Below are 17,308 nucleotides of genomic sequence, written 5' to 3'. Positions count from 1 at the left end.
TCAGGAACTGAAGGAGACCAAATTTCTAGGAGTTCATGGATTGTGTAATAAGATATGTTCAATACACCATTTGGCATGTCTTTGTGTTTAACTTGAGAGCAGCTCTATTCTCATTACAGCATCCTGAAGAGACTTCAGCACGTACTTGTATCATGCATTGATATGCCAGTATTTTCTCTAATCTTGCCAGGGACAATGTGCCCACACTCATTTCCCGGCTTGCTGGAGATGATGACTCTCATGTTGAAGCACTGTAAAACTGAAGCAATGACGTGTGCCTGTCCTTATAGCTGCAACCTGAGGGATGTGCACAAACAGCCATGCTGCTGGGAGAATGGAGAATCTCTCTAAGGTAAATAAAACCCAAGAGGCTGTGGAAGGTCACTGTGACAAAATATATCATGTCTGACTAGAGGCTGGGGCTTTGGTGGGTACCTGATGGGAGAGCATCAGTCTGCTCTTGGGAATTACCTCTAGATCTGGCAACACTTTTTTCTAAAATTTTGGGAACTATTTGCTCATCACCATATTCCAGCCTCAGTGAGTAAGGCTCTACTCAGGCCAGGGAGGTGTGAGGCATGCAGGAATAGCACGTAGGTGTCTGGTTGGCACAAAATACTTCTGGAGCACCTTGGTAAACAGAGAGGAAGCTCCAGGAACCGGATGTTAATTTTTGACGAACTGCAGAGTAGTGAACAAAGGGTCCAGGTGTAGGAAGACTTTTTCCCTCCTGTTTGACTTTGTGATAGGGGGGAGGACTTAAAGGGCATGAGAGGAAGGGACTAGGAATTTGTTTGTTTTCTTAAGTTTTCCCATAATCTAATGCATGGGGCCACAGAAGAACACAAAATCAGATGACCCGAGGACAGCTTTGATCTGCACGTCCTGTCCTGTCCCGTGTGCTGGCATGTACTGTAAGCTCAGCTGGTCTGTACTAACTTACAAATCCTGCTGCTAAACTTCAGTGGAGTAATAGGGGATGGAAACCTATAATGCAGAAAATAAATGTTATTGTTCTGTGTCTTATTACTCCCCAAAATCAAGCGAAAAGATTTTGACAGGAAGCAAGAGAACAAGAAGTTACAACCTAAGATTCAGGCGTTAAGAGCTGGAAACACACTTTTACCACTCAGGGATGTACATTTCAATTTTGTCTAGACACCAGCATTCTGCAAGGAGTGTCCAGATAGGCTTGGAGAGCAATTTCATAACCCCAATGATAGTAAATTTATAGTAAAAAACTTTAACTCCTTTTCTAATTAAAGGTCTAAGGAGACAGGAGAAATTGTGGATGACTCAGAAAAATACCCCATAATCTTAATATTGGGAGGTGAATGCCTCCTTTTCTTTCTGCTGAAAAGGCACATGCTAGCACCTTTTCACTGGTCAGTGATTCAGACCTGCAAGGGGACTGTGCCAAGCAGGTGAGGACGTTTCCATCTGGAATGGGAACAACTCCCTGCTGGCACCCACAGGCACCTGGGTGACATGGAGGCAGGGCACAGGTCCAGCTGGCCAGGACTGACACCGTGCCTGGCACTGGGTGAGCAGGCAGCACATAAAGAAGAAAGATGAGGAAGAGCAGAGCAAGGACAGGAGAAGGTAGGCTAGGTCAAGAGCAACTCGGTGATAAAAGGAGCTTCGATCAGATTTAGAAGGCAATAGGGAGACAGTGAAGAAGAGGGATTTAGGAATATCTTAATGAGATCTCAATACTGGGAGCAGTGGATTACTTTTGCATTACACTGCCTTAAAAACTGGCTAATGTGAGTGTCATTTAGAGGCTGAAGACAGCAAGGTCACAATAGGAATGGATTGGAGAAGGATGGACTTGACAAAGATTTTATGGGGAGAATGAGGAGGAAAGAAGAGATTTCTGAGACATTTTGGAGATTAAACCAGAAGGATTTACTGATAATATCTATTGGCATACAGGGGCAGGAGTTAAACAAGTGGAGATGAGCAAGTGAACACATGAAAAGGAGACACTTTCAAATTTGTGCTGTCAAAAATTTCAAAAAATGCTGAGAAAAAAATATTGAGGTGTCACAAATCTGAAGTATTGATGGGTACCTGTCTTTATAGGCAGGGAAGAGGGACATGCACAAATGTGCATATTCCTGAAAGAGTGTAGAATAGGTCTAAGCTAAATAAAATGGGTACAAGAATGTGGAATGCCAGTGCTGCATAATCCATCATTAAGAAACATTAGAAATAAATGGTTTGTGGAAGTATTTCACAAGTCAGTCTTTCCATTCTTATCCATGGAGAGTAAAGCCCCAGTTCTATACTTAACTGTGTTGCTCATTTTATAAATGGGCTCATTTGTCTTTGCAAGACTGAGTTAGGAAGGCATAAGTAAATGAATATACACAGGTTAACATGCTTGACTTCAAACCACACATTTCTGATTACTGATCACTGTGATTATAACATCCTACATGTGACTGTAGAATTCTCAAGCTGGTTTTTTTTTGCTGGTGAACTGATGGGAAGACATCAGCCTGCTTTTATAAATTATTGGGTACTTTCCAAGCTTTGTATCATGAATAAACCTATTTATTCCTATCCTTGTTTTAAAGGTAATTGGAATGCTGATTGTGCAGACAATGCTGTGAAAATAACATGCACAGCTGATGGCTTTCTAGAACTCAATCATATATAGCTTTCTAAAGATAAATATAGATGAATACAGAGCACTGCTTTCATTCCAGAAACTGCCTATAGTGCCAACAAAGGAGCAAAAACTGAACAGAGCTAGCATTAGGTGTGGCTTTTAAAATGAGCAGCAGCATGATCTGCTGTTTTAAAGATATTGTTTGGTGTGATCAAATTTGGACTACTAGCTGAAAATGCAAGAAAGGATCTCACCAAACTTGCAGTTTGCCATAGGTTGCAGACCCCGCTTTCAGACTGCAACAGGTCATGCTCAAAGGAGATGGTGAGAGAATGTATCAGATTGAGAGATCCTGAATGCCCCAGGTATTGTTTGTAAATCTTCACCCTCCTTGGTGCTGAGATCCGTGTATTTTCAGCACCCTCAAATGCCAGTATCTAACACTCACAGTGTGCTCCAGCATAATCCACCCTGAATGTGCAGAACAGCCAAAGGCACGTGCATGCAACACAAGCATTTATCTCTATCACATAAGTACACACATGTATCAGTTACTGAATTGGGATAATATTTAATGCAAATAATAAAATTATGATAATTTTGATCATGATTTTTCATGCTTTGCTTTTTATTTTTTTGACAAATGACTGTTGAATCACCCTGTTCCCTGCCAAAAAGAAAATATGATATAAAACAGACAGAGGATGTACAAATGCACTCCATAAAGATTTTTCTCTGATGATTCCTTTGGTTTTTTATATCCAATTTATTTATTGGTTTCAAATCAAGTCCTATCACTTCAAAAATTTAGATGGTCTTTATAATACTTCAGAAATGTTTCATTTATCCTTGTCACTAGGACAGTTATAGAGTTTTTTCTTCTAGTCACGGAAATCTGGATACAATTGAAAATGCACTTAAATGTCAGATACAAAATAATGAATTTCCATTATTGGTTAAAATTATTTTCAAATAAAAAAATCCACGGAAAGTATTTTTCAAACACAGGCCACTCAATCACAGGGCAGCCTACCTCAGAGGGCTCTAGCTCAAAAGTAGTGTCAGCATCTGTTTTATAACTGTCTCACCTCACCTTCCTGTCTGAGTGCTTTACAAATCCTTATCATTTTATGTGCAAACATCATATTCCATCTGAGCATAAAGGGCTGAATAGATCTCTTGGGATGATGTAACTCTAGGCAATTCTGAAGCAATAAACACACAAACTCACATAAACATATGCATGCACACATCCTCCTAAATCTGCGTAGCTATGTCCATCTGAAGGAAATGGCACATTTCAGTGCTCAGAGCCAGTTCCTTTCTTCTCTTTGTTTTACCTTGGATGAAGTCATGAAATAAGGGAATTTAAAGTGAATGCAATGTTTCTGAAAGCCAGATTAACTGCCCTGAAATTGGACTCTGTTTCTGCATCTGCTGTAATACAGCAGAGATGTACAGATTGAGTATAAAGTTCCCCACAGCTAAAAGGGATAAAGTAATTCAGTTTCCATGTCTGTTTGTGTTCTCCTGGTCATGCTACAGTGAAATTGTAACAATAGTCTCATTTCTGTGGGAGAAATAGAGTGAACTCCATGAATAATTACACCACTGAAATGCCAGACTACCAGTTTCCTTTAATACACTCATTTTATCCCAGAGCAGCAGAAGCGAAGGGCTCTTACGTCTGAACCACCAGATGACCAGACTGGGTCCTACAGGCCCATGATTATATCCTTGTGTTTTTCACATGGGAGAGGAGTTCTGGCACTTCTTGTTTGCCTACTACAGAGTCCCAGAGTGGCAGTCCCTCTCCTGGCCTGTCCAGGTGTTACCCTCTCAATGCTACAGACAATCTCTCAGCAGAGCAATACCCCACAAAAGCCATCGTGAACTTTTTGTCCTCAGGTAACACTCTGAAAACTAGTTAAATTATGACATGGGTTTGGGGTCTTACCAATTAACTTCAATGCCTATTGAAGAACGACTTGATCCTAAGCAAGGATATTGGGATTTGGTCCTGCATTCCCAGGAACCTTGATGTGCCATGGGGGTGTATCTTGCAGAAATGAAGGTCAAAGGGAGCAGAGGAGGAGGTGTGACCTGCCAGATATGGCCACAGGAATGGACAGAACTATGGGCAGAATGTTGTATGCTCAGTACTGGAAAAGAAGATGCTCTTTTCCATCCTCTCAGCCCCTCACAATTCCAGATGCCCTGGATAACAGTTCATGGAAGTTCTGGCTCTCTGCTGCTGCCGTGTTCTGTCTCACTTCTCACAGTCTGGCAAGGCCAGAGCCCTCCTCCCCCTGCCCTCTTTCCTTCCTTACCCCTTCATCCTTTCTCCCAGTGACTCCTCAAGAATTTGTGCATTTCCTATCTGAGAACTCTAGCAGAAGGAAAAATACTTGAGGACCATGACAGGAAACAAAATAATACTCAGAGGAAGAAAATAATGAATGATCGTTTAAGATCGAGAGTGGAAAGTTCATCGTACGAACTGCCAAGAGTGCTTTATTTCAAACCCAAACATCTGCATTACAAACAACAATCATATAATCACTGACTTCTTGCATTATCCCTTCCCAGGCAGAAAATACTCTGTGGTGCATGGGCCAACAAACAATTATTCTGTAATATTCCTTCTCTGTGATATCATCTCCTTCCTTGAAGATTTCAGGAACATGAGAATTTGCTGGGAAGTTGAAATGTTTGGAGAAAAGTTGGCTGTAGCACACAGAGTGTGAGTGAAGTCTCTCCATTCAATGACAGATGGATACTGCTTTGAGAGAGAGCATGGACAGGAGGGACAGGTCCTCAGGCAACCCTGCTATTATCCAATTGCTTTTCTACCACACCAGTCACCTGGTAAAGCATGTTCTTCATGTGCACTGACTCCAGAAAGGGCTTTCTCTCGACTCCAGTACTGCAAAGCAGAGGGTTCATAGCAGCAGAGTTCATAGCAGCTACAGAAAAGTTCAGATTTTGTGTTTGAGCCAATGACTTAGAGCCATATTCCCCCTCACTCACACTACAGGGTCGTGTTTCTCTGGTGTTGGGGCACTAGTGGCTGAGTGCTGGCAAATTCTGTTGGACCAGTTTAAAATTAAAACCTGAAGTGTGCTGAAATGGTCAGCATACTTATACAAGCCTATAAATTCATTGCTACAACTTTCTGTCTGTCCTCTCATGCACTGGATTGTGGCGCGTCTTGAAGAAACTCAAAATATGCCCCTCACAGAGTTGCATATTTTGTATGGTGCTGGTGCTCGTGACGCTCTCTTGACTTTGAAAGTAAACTTGCAAATTTAACTTGCATCCTTCAGACACCTTCTCACATGCACTCTGTCCTTTCAGAGTTGCCTTTTATCTTAAATTAATGTAATTTTATTCCCCAAATGAGACATTAATTATAAATAAATAAATAAATAAATCTAGTAATTATTGTTTCCCAGCTTGGACTCCTTCTTATGGGTCTAGGGGTCACTATTTCTATCTTACTTTAGCCCTGCTCATGGCTGGAGTAGGACTGAAGAGATATTACTGCTCTGGACTCACACTCCTCCCTGGCTTACTGCACTTTTCCTTCCTCTCTGCTGCTGGATAGTACATCCATCCTAACCCAGAGGTTAGGGCTAATTCACACCCCATCAATAGGCACAAGAAGTTTAAATGATTTCTTACAGTGTTCATTATCTTGTACCTGTCTGCAGCGAGCTTCATCTGGTATCTTGTTAGTCACTCAGGTTTTATTAGCTCCTCCTGAAATTCCTTACTTTGCTCCTTGGTTTATATTAACTTAAATAATTGTGTATTGTCAGCAAATTTCAGCACCTTGTTATTCATTCCATTTCACATATCATTAAATATGAGTGGTGAGCAAACAGCGGAGGAAATTATTCATGAATATTCATTTAAAGTTGAAAGCAAATTCCATTTTCACAGCATTCGTGACCAGCCCTTATTCACTTTCTGCAAACAACTGAGTGCCAAAGATTTACTTGTGTAAGTGCATGCAGAAGATTCACATTTTATTCCCATATACAAATAATCCCCCCAAAAATTTCCACCCGCATGTTTCTAGACAAAATTCACACTCTGTGAGTAGAGGAGATATCTCTAGAAAGGGGACAGAATCCCAGAAGAGTATATTTGAGCATATTTGAAAGACCTACTCCTTTCTCATGCAGAGACAATCTGACACAAGGCAAGTGAGGAGAGGACTGCATTTCTGACACATCCCATTCAACATCTGCACCTGCGTTCACCCAACGCCAAGCAGAGACCTGCAGCCTTCTGCTGCCATCTGCACGGGCTCCTGACCGTATTTCCAGCTGGTCTGGCTTATGGATTGGCTGTTCCATGCATCCTGGCACTCTGGTACAGGCCTGTCTGGCATCATGGGCTCCCTACCAGTGTTGTGGTCAGCTGAGCCATTCACAGGCTGCTGGCCCTGGCCCTGCTCTGCAGCTGCACATCCAGACCAAGCTCTGGGCAGGACACTGCACCTCGTGGGTCCCTGGCCACCTTCACCATCCCCAGAAGCCTCCCTCACCCCTACAGGAGAGGTTGCACTGCATGGTTGCACCAAGCACATCTTCTCCTTTTTAAACATCGCCCTGTGCATTTCTGAAACAACATAATGAGATGTGTCATAAATGAAGACCATAAAAGAATGAGCTGTTTTTATAATAGCAGTTAAGAACCCATCCAGTCTGTTAGCGCTTGTGTTATGAGTTGCACAGCAGTGCTAACCTAGATGAAGGTTATCTTTGGAATCCTGAAGGTGCTGAAAAGAGAGGAAGAGAAGCAGGACTTGTGAATGAGGCAGGCAATCTGCAATACTGTGACACTGTGCATGAGAAACATCATTGTAGCCAAGTGACTAAATTGATTTGTCTTCCAAATGGCAAGAAGAGGTTGAATGGAGGTGGCTCGTGAGCAGTTTGATTGCCCCCATACTTTAATCCTTATTTTTTTTTAAATGGTATCAATACTCTGTTAAGTGTGCATATAAGGAAAAGAACCCCTTCAGCTGCTTCAGTAAATTCAAATCTGTGCTCCACATTTAGCTCCACGTGAACACAATGTCACACACACATACTCATGGTGGACCATTTGGCCTTTTGGGTGATCAGCCAAAATTGTTTTGAGGTCTGCTCCATACATCAGTATAATGACAAAAACAGGACAGAATGGTTTGCAGAACTTACAAAGCAGCAAGAAATATGTGCTTGCCTCAGTTGTAGGTAATCCTGCCTGTGAACACCCAGGTGTGGCAGGCATTTCCTGAAGAAACTCCTGCCTGCAAACTAAATTTAGTGGAAATTTTGCTCATGCATAGCTATAGGACTCGTTCTTTAAAAGAACAGGCATACAATAAGTCTGTTCATGAACTGCTTTCACTAGTACACTGAAGTCTTCACTTACTAAATCAGATATTTTCAGATTAAATATTTAAAACATTTTCAAAACACACTGCTGCCGTATTTATGTGGTCCAGTGAGTGCTGATTATACCATATGATACAGCTTTTTTCATAAGATTGCAGGAAAGGAGACGTGCAGATAGTCATATGCAACTTCCTTCACAGAAATGCCTGTATTTAAAATGGAAAAAGAAAGGAAATTAAAATGAGATTCCATTGTTTAGATGAAAAAGTGCAAAGGTTCATGACTAAATTAATGTAATTCTGACTTTGACCTTTGGACAAAGCATTTAAGAGCTTTCCAATAATGACATCATATTTACTTGGTGCCTATGCCTTAGTTTGCAGTTTAATTACTTAAAGAATAAACCAATTACAGATTTATAGTATATGCATTATATAGTAGATATGTTAAAACTCTTACACTCATCATAGCTGCTTTAATTAATTCAAGTCATGATATGCTGGATTTCAGCTCACAAAGCCCTTCCCTATAGCCTCATTGCCATGATCCTAGAAACATCTGGGTGCACAAATGGATGCTCGTGAGAAATTCCAGAGTGTTTGAGGGAACTACAGGGATTCAGGAGATGAATGTATACATTTGCTATTCTATATTTCACACTGTTTGTCAATCTTCATTTTTAAAAACTCTCTCCTAGGTATCTTGAATTATCTTTTATTTCAATATTTTTGAACCTCCCTATCAAGAAGAGAGTTTCCTTGGAGATTTTGAGATTCTGAGTTCACTGAGGTCAAGGGAACTATGCTGCTTTATGCAAGCTGGGGATTTAGTCTGATAGTCTCATCTTAGTGAATACAGAGAAGATTGAGTTTATCCAAACTTAAGAAAGCCACATGAATAAGTTTGTTTGAACAATTCTGTTGTATCTCCTCTGTATTTACAGTGCAATTTAGCAGGCTGAAATTAATTTTTCCTCTCTGATTATGTTTTCCACAGACACTGGAAAGGTTGATGAGTACAATATAGTTTTAAATGATGTGCCTTATTCATGCTTTTTTCTTTATGTCCCATTACTGTAGGATTTGAGTGGAACCATATGATTATAGTCTTAGGCTGTCATGCAAATGGACTAATTTTGTTCCATTTCCCATTCCCCTCACCGTCCTTGTCAATGCAAGGGATAAATCTTGCTCTGTGTTCTGTTCCTCATAGACTTGCAGGGCTGTCATCAGAGTGGATTAATCTACTGCCTGTGTTATCACAAAATTCTCTGTCCTAACAATGACTTATCACCGAATTTAAAGCTTGATATACTTTATATTCAATCTGAAGACTTAGTCTTGCAACAAAAATTGTAATGAGAGCTAAAAACGGTACAAAAATAATCCATTCTTATCACAGTCTTTGAATTGTAATTTCATGGATTTCCTTGAATACAGTTTTTTACTGAACAATAGCAAGAGAGAACATGACAGAATAACATACTTGAAATTTCAATTTTAAATGTCACCTAAATTAGGCTTCCAAATTGTTTAATTAAGTGACCATAGCTCTATTAGAAGTTATTGTCAGCACAATCTCTGTGCAAGTAGTTCCTTCGATAAAAGCCAGGGTGTGGACAAGCTATTACTCAACAGCGTATAAAAACACCACTAAAAACAATTACAATGGTGGGACTTAAACATAAAATATCACAAATTTTAGAGTTATTTCTTCCACATGTAATCCTTTAACTCCCTCCTTCATGCTTGGCTATTGCATGGTTTTTAAATTGGCATGTGGTTGTTATACATTCCTATAATTTATTCTTTTCTCAGGGTTCTCACACTGGTCTATATTGCAAGAAAAAATGTTCTTTAAAATATGTATTTATCTGTGTGCTCAAGATACTAGATGAAATTACAAATTTTTTATTATTTTTCCTTCTGATGTTAGGTATGCGAGGCCAAAAGAAACTGACTTAAGCTACTCTACATAAAAATAATGCCTTCTAAACTTTAAGCTATCTTTTTATTTTTTAGCGTATAAGATTTTTCTACATGGGAATTTCAGAATGAAGCAAAGCAGTTGGTCCAAGATTATGTTAAATGGAAGAAGGAGCTTCCACTCCACCACCTAGAGCTGATTTACAGAAATTCCTATGTTAACCATTTCATTTACAGATTCTGAGTTTTTTACTTCATAGCTGGCAATTTTGGCAAGGAACCCAGCGCAAACTTTTGGGTGTTAGCTTTGTGATTTTTCTCACCGTGCTTTATGAGATGCCTCCCACAACTGGCAGTGGGCCTGAGACTGGCTGTGTTAAACTGCCACGATGCTTTTCCCATAACTCAGCTGTGTTTTGCCAGCTCCATTTCTAAACTGCCACGAGAGCAGCCTGGAAGACACACTGCTCACTTCCAGCAGTCTTTCAAATAAACAGGATAATGCCTTGCATTGGCACTCATGCAGTCAGATGGATTTGCCCATGTAGCTTTGGAGGAGCAACATTATGATTTCAGAAGAAAGAAATCTGGAGGATGAAGTAAAAAAGCAGTGTGTGGTTTGTTGTGGTTTTGGCAGTTTTGATTTTGTGTGTGTTTTTTTGAATTTTTTTTTTAATTTGCTTTGTTTTGCTTTTCTTTGAAGGCCTCTCTCTGCAAGTGCCTTCAGAAAGTGCAACATTGCTGCTTTCCTTGGCAAGCTGTCAATGTCTGGTAGGAGGAATTCCTGGGAGAAAAAGCACTGATGAAGAATTTTATACCAGAGAAGGTGATGATCCCACCAAGATTTTTGGTGCTCATTTGAAGGTACAGATTATCCATATGAAAACCTTTTCTCCCCATAATTTAATACCCTTCATGCCTAAAATACTGAAGAAGTAAAAGCTTGAAAAGCACCAGCAACAAGTGGGGAATGTACTGGGCGTTATGGATGTCCCCTACAGACATTAAGGACATTTGGCTAGGTCTGTATCATACTGCGCTGCCCCAGGGTGACAAATGACTGCCTCAGAAATGGAAGAAGACCTGGACAATTCGCAAGATAAAGCCTGTATTGAAATGAGCATGCTAAAACACACTGTCTGTTTTGCCATGAGCTGTCCTTTATCACACACACTCCCATATATCTTGCTTTGCACCCACGGTATAAAGAATGTTTTAAAATTATTCAAATTTAAGAAGTGCTCCTACTTTGAACATTAGCCCATCAATGCAGCATTTCGGATCCATTGCTCTCTGCCTGCACTATAGCACTGATGCACAGGTCAGTCTTGGGAGTGAAATTCCAGTCCTGACTTTTACAAATTCCGCAACACATACACAGAAATGATGTGCACAGAAATGATTTGCATGAAGAGCTCTCATTGTCTGCAAGGTCATATAGTTTATGAGCGCTGTTAAAAGTCTCCTCCTGGTAAGATCTCAACATTTATGTAGAAAGATTGTTTTCCTCTCATTATGGTATCTTGGGAATTTTTCACCTTTTCTTGGGTTCCTGTTTGGCTTCAACAATTTTTAAGAAAGTTTCCAGCATGTTGGTAAGCACACTGGAAGTGTGCAGTGATAGAACATCTTGCCAAAGTGCTCTCTGTTTTCCAAGAAGGTACTAGGAGCACTGACTGAGCCTTGGTCCTCTCTTGTCTTCAGTCACTACCAGAGAATATTTTTTCCTTTGACTTGGCACAGGGAGTAGGAGCAGAAATTACCATCTCAATTTTATTTATTCCAACAACATCTTGTAGACATTTGCTTTTGTGACACCCTTCCAGATGGGACTGAGCATGCAGCTATTTGAGTCCCAGAGCTCTACAGATGTCCAGATGGAAGACTAGAGTGCACAGCAATCAGTGAGTAATTGGGTAAGTGATAGACCTACTGCAAAGCAGCATTACCTCAGCCTTAAGGAGGATTAATTACAAAAGACCTATGATGCCAATTAATTCTCTTTAAAAAGTTGTGTGTGGATTCAAGGCACTTTAAGTCAAAGAAGCTGTACTTAATTCAACATAATATGCCTACATAAATAAGCAAGTGTTGAAAGATATTAAGCACTTTATATAGCACACTAGCAAAAGTATCTGAGTCTTTTGGGTTTTTTCTGTAAAAGTATTCTGGAAACAGTAATAAACTGATCCCCCTGTCACCAGAGGTGGTCTTCCTAAAGCACAGTGTAACCTCTAGTTTTGTCTCACACATAGCACCCGGTGCTGAATACTGAACATGAAGTTTGATCCCAAAGTGCTGATAAAATACAGCTGATTTCTCAGCTTAGGCTGACAAGATTTGTTCATGCTTAAAAAAATAATGCCTCAAGTGACAAGCCCTCAAGATTTCAAAGGAACCCTTAGAGAGTTTTGTTCAATCAGAAGGTAACAGAGATGCTCTTCCTGACACATCGCTGCAGTCTCAATGGAATAAGACAGACACCAAGGAGGGGCAAATACTACTGATCAGGTTAACATGAAAACTTTTTTGCAAGCACTAATTGGAATGCAAATCTTTGTACCATAAAAAAACCGAGCTATGAATAGAGCATTGGAGTTTAATTGATTAAATCTGTCAGTTTCTAAAAAAGCCAGAGATACACGTTCTGATGTACTTGACTCCCAACAGTTTTATTAATAGCTATACGGTGCCTCAGCTTGCATAGAGATGCAGGTATAAAACACTGTATATTTTTACACTTAAGCAGATTTCCTATGAAGGCACACAGCAGAGTGTGACTCACAAGGTGAGTGTGCCTGTCAGTGGGGCTGGCTCTGCTGGCACAGCTGAACTGCAGAGCTCTGCAGCAGCAGGAGTGAGCCTGACAGTCACTGTACACCAGGCACAGGTACAGGTTTGCCATTGCTCCATGAAAGAAATGACAATAAATTGTAACAAACACAGGCTGTAAAATCAAAGAGAAAGAATAAGAGAAAAAAAAAATGAAGTCCGGCTAATCGCTGTTTAAATTTCATCACCATTTTTCCAAATTTCTGCTCTAAGAAGCTAACAAATTTATGAATCCTGCAGTGAGAGATGTGCTCCCTTTTAGATAAGTATGACAGAGTGCGTGGGTGTATGTGTGTGAGGAGGGTATCAGCCCCTCTGCTTATCACTATGCTCAAGCTTAATGCTTAACGTGACAACTTCCCCCACAGCTGCTTTCTCATTGTAACTCAAGTAGGTTAGTTTCAAAATTATATATCCAGTAAGTCACTCTACAGATGTTCACTGTCACCCTATGAATCCTCTGTCTTATTCCCTCAATGTGAAGTATATTTTTCTCAAATCCTGGACCAACATTTATCAGAACATATATCAGAACTTTTTGAAATTACTGTAATTAATTGAGAGTCTGTGAATTCCTTACCTATCCAAAGGCAAGGATAAAACCCTAAAATTAAATGCAACTAAAAATTATGGTATAAATTAAAGCCAAACTAGAATGCTTTTGTTGCTCTTCCATTGTGTCCCCAAACTTTAAAAAATAAAAAAGACTTCATGATCCTATGATCCAAAATAACAATACCCATATATACAGCATGGCACATAGTATCATGCTGTTTCATTAGTGAGACTGCTATATATGGCTTGTGTTTTATTACTGCAATAGTATTTAATAGATAGTTCTTGCCCTTTGCATTGAATATCTGGTCTCACATTGTGGCTCAAATATTTAGTCTTTAAAGAAGAGAATATGAAAAGAGGAAATAAAAAAATTAATTCAATAGGCTTATATTTCTACTCTGTGTAGAACCACATGAACCTTTTCTGATTTCCCAGCAATTCCAAAAAGTCTGAACCAGTTCCAAACCACCTGAGTAAGAATGAGAAAGCATGAACTACCTGAAAACATAAGATAGCAATTTAAAAATTAAAATAGTAAAGAAAAAAGACCTTCAAGTAGAAAAATCCTTTCAATTTGGAATACTGGAATATCAAGATATTGAATCAGAGCAAAGCACTTTGACTTCTATTTCAGTTTTTATTAAATTTCCATCAATCTCTTCTTGACCCAAATAATTCAGAAAAATTGGAATGGAGCCAAGGAAAAATTCATTGCCACCACCCAATCAGTGTTTTCCAACAAATTCGACCTACCCTTACTTTCTCCTGATACTCGGCAAGGAGATTATTTATGAATTTTTCAACTTTACTTTTTATGCTTTTCCATAGAAAAAAATAAACACAACCGGGGAAGAGGTTCCAGCATAAATATATTTGACAGCTCATGGAGAGATAACTCGCTGCTTTTAATCCTGCTGGCTAATAACAACATAAATACACCCTGCGCAGAGTGCTCCTTGTGCGGTACGAGCGCTGCGGTCGGGAGGTGTTAAATGAGGAGTGAGTGACCTGTCAGGGTGCTTTGGGGCTGGCTGGGCACGGGCTGGGTGCGGCAGCAGCGCAGCAGCAATGCCCCAAGCTGTGGTGGGGCTGTGCCACCTGGGGCTGGGGATGTGGGCAGGCTCCAGCCGAGGCTTCATGGCCAGAGCAACAGCAGCAAGAGAAGTTTGGAATGGCTGCACACTCCCAAGAGCCCATCAATGACCTGACCCAAAAAACCCCTGAGGGGTCAGGGAAGAGAAATCGCCTGGGGAGTGGAGGGCAGCAAGCAGGGCTGTCACCTGTCCTTGCTCGGTGCAGCAGAGCAGACAAAGGGCATGCAAACCTCTCCTCCCATGCAGAGGAGCTGGGCCTGAGACCTGCCGTGCAGAGTGTGCCTTTGGTCAAGATGCCCTAGCAGCCAGTTTCAGGGTTCAGGGCGTTTCAGTGGAGGAGCAGATATCGCAAATAGAGCCCTTTAATTAACACTGTACAATGTGTTTCCTATACAGGCTGACATAACTGCCTATATTTCAAGTGGTAGGTTTATGCAGGAATGGTTGGAAATGAGCAGATTTACTGCAAATACCACCATAAATAAACTTTCCTGAACCAACATCGGTAACACAAACAAATGATTATGTCTGTTGTCTGAAATGCAGCAAAAAGCAAAATTGTGGCAGGTGTGACACCTGATAGCTAAATTGAAATTTATAGAATGCATATGGCAGAACTTCGTTTTTCTTTTTCATTTAGTGATCAAAAACTAGATGACAGACAGTGCAAAATGAAAACAGATGAAATGAATTTCCGAATGGATCCTGCCAAGTTTCATTTTCTCCACAAGTTCTTGGAAAGCCCAGAACCTATTCCCATGTGCACAGCCAGAATTTGCAGATTCTGCTCTTTACCTCTTCATCCTGCCATCTGACAGTTTGCCAAGTCCTGTGTGCTGCAGAACGATTGTGAAGAGAGGTCTGTTTATTATGGTACCAAGATCATTCTGTCAGACTTGATAGCCTAATTTTTATATGGAGTATAAATAAAATATAATAATATATAAATATATATGTACACATGCACACATTAATTATAAAAGTTTTCAAAGTCACAGTCATTAAAATGCTTCCTCTGATGAAAGTAGAAAGGCTGGATAATAAACGAAGTGTAATGGAAATTTGATATGAGTTTTTAAATGTGGGCTGAGGTAAAAGGTGAACATAAGCAACAGATCCTTTTACTCGTCCGATATGAAACAAGATTCTCTGTGGAATAAGTTTCAGACAGGCATGGAGAATTTATTTTTAATCAGCTTTAAAATACAGTCTATAATAAGCATGCCCTTAGGCAGTTATACTGTGCATGCCATCATAAAAAGAAGAAAAAAAAGAGAAGAAATCTTACAATGAGGCTTAAGAAAAATGGTCAACTGGATGCTGGATTTTTTAATCTATGATTGTCTTTGCCCCTGCTGAGGATTCCTATATCATCTTTTCATCAGGAGAGTTTGGCAAAGCCACTCAGCGGGTGCTGTATGTTGGGAGCCACAAAAATCAATATAGGGAATATGAAGGCAATTTTTAAAAGCTAATGTGTGAAACATTAAAAATCCATGCAGTATAAACCATGTATAATCTTAGCTACTCCCTGGCTCAAACGGATCAAACAGCAGAAATTGTGCTATATTGCACACTAAAGTGAAATAACCTTTAAGGCTGAAGATTGATTCTTTTGGGAAAGTATTTACAATATGGTATATTAAGCACTTTGGATAGAAATAACATGCCTTCTCATAACAGGGATATACACTTGTGAAAGAAAACAACTGGACAGTGATCTCATGAGCTAAAGGAAAGGATCCAAATTTATGCCGTTTCATAAGAAAATTATTGGATAGTTTTCCTTTCAGAGCGTAACATCATTCAATTACAGCTTTTAATCAGGACATACTAGTTGCAAATTTATGTAATGTTTTCTTGGAGGCAACATATGTCATATTGCACTAAAATTATTTTGGCTAAAGCTTTATAAACCTCTTAAGCATCTAATGAGGTCCAGTGCTAGGAAAAAAAAAATTGCCTTTGGCAGAGTTTCCATGTATCAAAGATATCCCACTAAAATCGAAGTGATTGTTCTGGGGAAAAAATTGTGCAAAACACCAAAGCACGCTACAGTCTACCCCAAAGAGATGAGAGATGGGGAGTATTTCTGTCTTGGCTGGGTAGCTGGAAACATGAAGAACAGAGAGATGAGGGGACATGCCAAGGTTATGTACAAAGTCTTTGTCAAGGCAGGATCTAAATATACATCTTGAGAGTCCTAGAGGGCACAATATTGTCTCATTTTGAATCGAAGTACTCTTTCTAATTCAGTGCAATCTTCCAAAACAATTATAGCCTACAGCATATGCACAATATCATTGAAAAAAATTTGCATGTGTTTTGTATAAAATTCCCAGCACAATTATCGTCCTAGCACACTAGTATGAAATCAAGAGTAAAGAGGTAGGTAAAAGAAAACAGCAACACAGAAAGCATTGGGAAATGGAAAAAATGGAAAATCTCCACCAAACCCCAAACAGAGAGCTGAAGCAGATATTCTTACCCTCAACCCTGCTTGTCCCTGTACTGGCTGACCAGATTAAAAGGGCAAAGGAATCAAAATGTGAGCCTAATTGGAACTTGTCTCAGTTTCTGTGCAAATACCTACAAAATGTCTCCAAAGAGCTGTACTTTGCTACTTTGCCATAGGAATAACATATTCCATGGCTCCTTAATTATTTCTTTGGGACCTATGGAAGTCCCTTGTTAAAACTCTTGCTGTGATGCAAAGTCACACTTTTTATTATTTAAAATTTTTGTATTGTGAGTTTTGTATTTGAAGAATTTAAACTGGGACATTAAAAACCTTCTTCAGAACAGAAGCATATTAAGTACAGAAGAGATTTGCATAAGGCTTCTTAAGAGAGACAGCGTGATTAAAAATGCCCCTACAACGTCTAAAAT

The 17,308-nt window shown here is 39.8% G+C and overlaps 1 long non-coding RNA gene across 1 annotated transcript; it reads left to right on the top strand.

Moving 5' to 3' along the window:
* The first annotated feature begins 195 nt into the window (after positions 1-195).
* Positions 196-15,178, top strand: LOC134422794 (uncharacterized). Its single transcript, XR_010028943.1, has 3 exons — positions 196-352; positions 10,639-11,851; positions 15,060-15,178. It is a non-coding gene; the product is annotated as an uncharacterized LOC134422794 (long non-coding RNA).
* Positions 15,179-17,308: the final 2,130 nt, after the last annotated feature.

The sequence above is a fragment of the Melospiza melodia genome, chromosome 11 (genome assembly GCF_035770615.1).
Source record: "Melospiza melodia melodia isolate bMelMel2 chromosome 11, bMelMel2.pri, whole genome shotgun sequence".
Lineage (NCBI taxonomy): Eukaryota > Metazoa > Chordata > Aves > Passeriformes > Passerellidae > Melospiza > Melospiza melodia.
The sequence above is the reverse complement of the archived record's forward strand: the minus strand, read 5'-3'. Positions and strand labels throughout refer to the sequence as shown.